Source organism: Zingiber officinale, unplaced genomic scaffold, assembly GCF_018446385.1.
Source record: "Zingiber officinale cultivar Zhangliang unplaced genomic scaffold, Zo_v1.1 ctg251, whole genome shotgun sequence".
NCBI lineage: Eukaryota > Viridiplantae > Streptophyta > Magnoliopsida > Zingiberales > Zingiberaceae > Zingiber > Zingiber officinale.
This window is the reverse complement of record NW_024589922.1, coordinates 1,789,186-1,795,796: the sequence shown is the minus strand read 5'-3', so window position 1 is coordinate 1,795,796 and position 6,611 is coordinate 1,789,186.

Below are 6,611 nucleotides of genomic sequence, written 5' to 3'. Positions count from 1 at the left end.
TCGAATGTAACTCGAGTTTCAAATTGTAATGTACAAATTGGAGCGGTGGAGGGTCCACACGAGACGGAGTTCCGAGGCGGGCACGAGCAACACAAGGTGGTCAAAGGGAGGAGCTTGGAGAAGCTGTTGACCTTAGGTTGACCAATCGAACTTCTCATTGGCTTGAGAAGATCGTAGTAGGGCCATGACTAAATCACAAATGGATTAATTAATTAATTGTTATGTATCTGATGCATGTTTAATAATTAATTAATTAATTAGTGCCTTAACGATTAGATTAGATCTAAGTCGTGCACATGATGCACCCTTGCGATTAGATTAGATCTAAGTCGTGCACAAGATGCATCCTTCTCGATTAGATTAGATCTAGATCGAACCAACTCTAAATGCCTAACCGTGCCGTGATACCTATCAATACTTCGATCACATGTATTGTTGTATCTGCCAAAGCAGAGCAATACATATTATCTTGGTAGGGTACGGAGGGACAATCTTGGTCCCGCCTATCAACGCATGGGTGAATACAAACTCAATTAGATTGAGTATTCCTAGTTACTCGGTTGGATTGAGTCAACTATAGGTATTATTCCAACGGTTGGAAAAGATAGGTCAAAATCACATCTATATTAACTCTCGGGCGTATTAGCCAAAGCTAACTCGAGTTTTAATATAAATGCAGATATTGATTCTATAAACAAGAGTTGCATAGAGATGTAATTGGTAATCGTTACCTACCGATCATACTAAGCCTTGGGCGTATTAGCCAAAGCTAACTCAAGGGTTAGTATGATGTGGATCTTGTCCCACATGAATTATAGTATTCAGTGGGAGCATCTTTTAATTAAAGGCCTAATTAAATGATTTTTATAAGAATATGATATTTATTTCTGTAAATTTTCTGTTGTAGATAACCATGACGTCAAACACGAATTCCTTCTCCCTGCGATCTGTCCTTGAGAAGGACAAGCTCAACGGAGCGAATTTCCTGGACTGGTACAGGAATTTGAGAATAGTTTTCACCCAGGAACGTAAACTGTACATTCTGGAGCAGCCCATTCGGGAGGCTCCTCCTGCCAATGCCCCGCGAGCAGACAAAGATGCTTTCAAGAAGCATCAAGACGACGCATTAGATGTGTCCTGTCTAATGCTCGCGACTATGAACTCAGAGCTTCAGAAGCAACATGAGTTGATGGGCTCTTTCGATATGGTTGAGCATCTTCGCCAACTATATCAGGGACAAGCGAGGCATGAGAGATTTCAGATCTCGAAGGCACTGTTTCAGTGCAAGATGTCTGACGGGGCTCCTGTAGGTCCTTATGTACTCAAGATGATTGGGTACATAGAGAACCTACAAAGACTGGGTTCCCACTTGGCCAAGAGTTGGCCACTGACTTGATCTTGCAGTCCTTGCCGGATAGCTATAGTCAATTCGTTCTCAACTATAACATGAATGAGATTGACAAGCCACTGCCCGAGCTACTTAGTATGTTACGAACTGCTGAGATTAACCTTAAGAAGGTTAAGCCATTCTGATGGTCCAGAAGCACAAGGGCAAGGGCAAACCCAAAGGTAAGGGAAAGTCCCAAACCAAGGGCAAAGGCAAGGCACTGAAGCCTAAAGGAGGGGTCGCCAAGGATGCTACCTGCTTCCACTGCGGTCAGACCGGGCACTGGAAGAGAAACTGCAAGGTATACTTGGAGGATCTTAAGAAGAAGCGAAGTGAGACTTCCACTTCAGGTATATATGTTATAGAAGTCAATCTATCTATTTCTACATCATGGGTATTAGATACTGGATGTGCTTCTCACATTGTACTGATGTGCAGGCGCTGAGAAATAGCAGAGCATTGGCAAAGGGCGAGGTGGACCTACGAGTAGGCAATGGAGCACGGGTTGCTGCTGTTGCTGTAGGAACTTATCAGCTATCTCTACCCTCTGGGCTTGTACTAGATTTAGATGATTGTTGTTATGTGCCTGCTCTTACTAAGAACATAGTTTCAGTTTCTTGTTTAGACAAGAAAGGATACTCTTTTATAATAAAAGACAAATGTTGTTCTGTTTATTTGAAAGATATGTTCTATTGTAGTGCACCACTAATAAACGGACTCTATATTCTAGACCTTGAGAGCCCTATCTATAACATTAGTACCAAGAGGTTCAAGTCAAATGACATGAACCAAACATACCTCTGGCACTGTCGCTTAGGTCATATAAATGACAAACGCTTATCCCAGCTCCATAAGGATGGTTTACTGGACTCATTTGATTTAGAATCATATGAGATATGCGAGTCATGCCTACGAGGCAAGATGACCAAGACCCCCTTTAGTGGGCATAGCGAGAGAGCAACTGATTTGTTAGGACTCATACATAGTGATGTATGTGGCCCTTTCAATGTTGCTGATAGAGGCGATTATAGATACTTCATCACATTTACTGATGACTTCAGTAGATATGGTTATGTGTACTTGATGACACATAAGTCTGAATCCTTTGAAAAGTTCAAAGAATTCAAGAATGAAGTACAGAACTAGCTTGAAAAAAGTATTAAGAAACTTCGATCTGATCGAGGTGGAGAATACCTTAGCCATGAGTTTCGTGACTACCTAGCTGAGTGTGGGATTCTATCCCAACTCACTCCTCTTGGAACACCACAGTGGAATGGTGTATCCGAAAGGAGGAATCGTACCCTATTAGATATGGTACGATCTATGATGAGTCACACAGATCTTCCGACATATCTATGGGGATATGCTCTAGACACGGTAGCTTTCATTCTCAACCGAATTCCATCCAAGGCCGTGATAAAGACACCATATAGGATATGGACTGAGAGAGATGCTCAGGTGTCTTTCATGAGGATTTGAGGTTGTGAGGCTTACGTACGACATCAAGTCTCAGACAAATTAGGACCCAAATCCGACAAGTACTATTTCATCGGATATCCCAAGGAAACTAAGGGATATTACTTTTACATTCCCAGTCAGCACAAGGTAGTTGTGGCAAAGACTGGGGTCTTTCTAGAAAGGGACTTTGTTTCTAGAAAGACTAGTGGGAGCGCGTTCGATCTTGAAGAAGTTCAAGATGCGAACAATAGCACTGATGCCTCGATGGAAGTTGAACTGGAACCACAAAGTGTTGTGGATGATGTTGTTCCACAAAGAGTTGAGGAACAACAACCAGTTCAACTAGACATACCTATTCGCAGGTCTGATAGGCTACGTCGTCAGCCTGAGAGATACTCATTTCTCTTGTCTGACCATGATGACGTTGTGCTCATAAAGGATGAGCCTACCACCTATCAAGAAGCTGTGATGAGACCAGATTCCGAGAAATGGCTAGAAGCCATGAGATCCGAAATGGATTCCATGTACACCAACCAAGTATGGACTTTGGTTGATCCACCTGAAGGGGTAAAACCCATTGGCTGTAAGTGGGTCTTTAAGAGAAAGACTGACATGGATGGACTTATCTATAAGGGTCGCTTGGTAGCTAAAGGTTTCAAGCAAATTCATGGTATTGACTATGATGAAACCTTTTCTCCAGTAGCGATGTTTAAGTCTATTCGGATTATGCTTGCTATTGCAGCCTACCATGACTATGAGATATGGCAGATGGATGTCAAAACCGCGTTTCTGAATGGAAACCTACTCGAGGATGTGTACATGACACAACCTGAGGGTTTTGTAGATCCACAGCATACTAGCAGAGTATGCAAGCTACATAGGTCCATTTATGGACTAAAGCAAGCTTCTCGGAGCTGGAATCTTCGATTCGATGATGCAATCAAACAGTTTGGTTTCATCAAGAACGAAGATGAGCCTTGTGTCTACAAGAAGGTTGTAGGGGATATAGTTGTCTTCCTCATATTGTATGTGGATGACATACTACTCATTGGGAAGGACATCCCTATGCTTCAGTCTGTCAAGACCTGGCTAGGGAGTTGCTTCTCAATGAAGGACTTAGGTGAGGCATCCCGCATTCTAGGGATTCAGATCTATAGAGATAGATCTAAGAGATTGCTTGGCCTAAGTCAGAGTACATACATTGACAAGGTACTACTTCGGTTTGCCATACAGAACTCCAAGAAGGGATTTCTGCCGATGTCACATGGCGTGAGTCTTTCGAAGACTCAAGGTCCCTCTTCTAGAGAGGAGAGAGACCGCATGGATCAGATCCCTTATGTCTCAGCCATAGGATCGATCATGTACGCCATGCTATGTACTCGACCTGATGTCTCGTATGCTTTGAGCATGACGAGCAGATACCAGTCACATCCAGGTGAAAGTCACTGGATAGCGGTCAAGAATATTCTTAAGTACTTAAGAAGAACTAAAGAATATTTCTTGATATATGGAGGCAATGATGAGCTAACTGTAAAGGGTTACAGTGATGCTAGATTCCAGACCGATCAGGATGATTACCGATCGCAGTCAGGGTTCGTGTTTTGCTTAAATGGTGGTGCTGTGAGCTGGAAGAGTTCGAAGCAGGACACAGAAGCTGATTCTACAACAGAGGCCGAGTACATTGCTGCATCAGAGGCAGCAAAGGAGGCAGTTTGGATCCGCAAGTTCATCACTGAACTTGGGGCGGTTCCTAGCATCGCTGACCCAGTTGAGCTCTATTGTGACAACAATGGAGCTATAGCACAGGCAAAGGATCCTCTCTCACACCAGCAGACCAAGCACATACTACGGCGCTTCCATCTCATTCGAGAGATTATCGATAGAGGAGATGTGAAGATTTGCAGAGAACCTACAGAGGCTAACATCGCAGATCCCATGACCAAGGCTTTGGCACAGAGGAAGCTGATGGTCACACTAGGTCTTTAGGCCTTAGAGCCTATACTGATTGACACTAATGCTAGTGGGAGATTGTTAGTTAGAGCCCTAGAGCCAATCATTTTTTATGATTGTATGGACTCATGTATATCATATTCTTGTATATTAATAAAGGCATTTGTTTGGTTATTATACTTCTTTGTATTAGTGCCAAATAGACTAAGTATAATAGCGTCCTTGAGTAGAAGGTTCATACCTATATCAATCGATTAGTTGAATCGATAGTGAGATGATATAGGGAACACTACTCTAAATCATTCCTAGTCGAGTATTAACATTCAGGGACAATGTTAATGCAATAAGACTAGCATGTAGGTCAGTTCGATGACTTGATCTCACAAGTCATGGATATAGAGATATCAAGCTGACACATGGGTATACATTGGAGAATGTATACTGAATGACCCGCCATGAGAAAGTATCATGGATCGTTATATGAGTGTCATATACTTTCTCATGTGGCTATTAGTATGACTATTAGTCCTTGGACCTGAAGTCACCATGGATCCCTACATAAGGAGTTATGTACTTTGGTTTCGTCAAACGTCACCCGTAACTGGGTGGACTATAAAGGCAATTACTGGGTATGTAACGAATTATGCAGAGGGATGTGAGTGATGTAGATGGGATCTATCTCTCCCATATGACGGGAGCGACATCGCTATTCTTGATAGAGTGAGACCACTAAGTGCAAGGCCATGCCCAAATGAGTCAACATTAGATGTTGAGCTCATTTGATCGAGTGAGTCTACTTGGAGTTCAAGATTTAGATTGATTAGAGGATGACACGGTCTATGCCTCACATTGATCAATCTAGATGTCTAGGATAGAAGGACAATGTCATATATTTTGTGAGGAGTCACAATTGGTAGTCACAAGGTGATGTCGGATCTCGACATTCTTGTAACTTGGGTAGTAATGATGTGTTGCTAGATACCACTCATTACTTATGCTCCTAAATGGGTTTAGGGCATTGCCAACGTTACAAGAACCTATAGGGTCACACACTAAGGACAATTAGATGGAGATTTGGTTCATATGATGAACCAAGAGGATTAGATTCATTTGATGAATCATATTGGATTAAGAGTAATCCAAATTGGGCTAATTGAGTTGGACTCAAGTTGATTCATGTATTTAATGAGTCTAATTTAGATTATGACTCATTAAATCAACTTAATTTAATGAATTAGATTCATTATATTAAGTTGGCTTGAATCATATGGTTGGATTAGATCAACCATGAGAGAGATTTGATCAAGTTTGACTTGATTTGAGAGGAAGAGAAAAAGTCATGTTTGACTTGACTTTTTGCCACATCACTAGTGAGTTGGCAAGATGTGGACCAATAGGATTGCTCCACATCATCAATGTGTGCCACCTCATGGAGGTTACAAGCCTCCATAGCATTTAATGTGGCCGACCCACATTAAATGAGGAGGTTACACTTGTTGCCATGTCATTTAGTGAGGTGGCAAGATGTGGACCAATAGTGTTGATCCACATCATCCTAGAGTGCCACCTCATGGGGGTTACAACTCTTAATGGTCTCCACATTAATTGGAATTAATGTGGGAGTTACACTCAAGATGTGGCCGGCCACTCTAGTGGGAATGAAAATATTCATTTTTCATTCAAGTGTGATTAAGTCATCTTCTTCCTCTAGAGCTCTCTCTTCTCCCTCTCCTCCTCTCTTTGCCGAACAAGACAAGGTGCTAGCACACCTTTGTTTGGTCTTCTCCATCAAGGATTGTTCGTGTGGATACTTCTA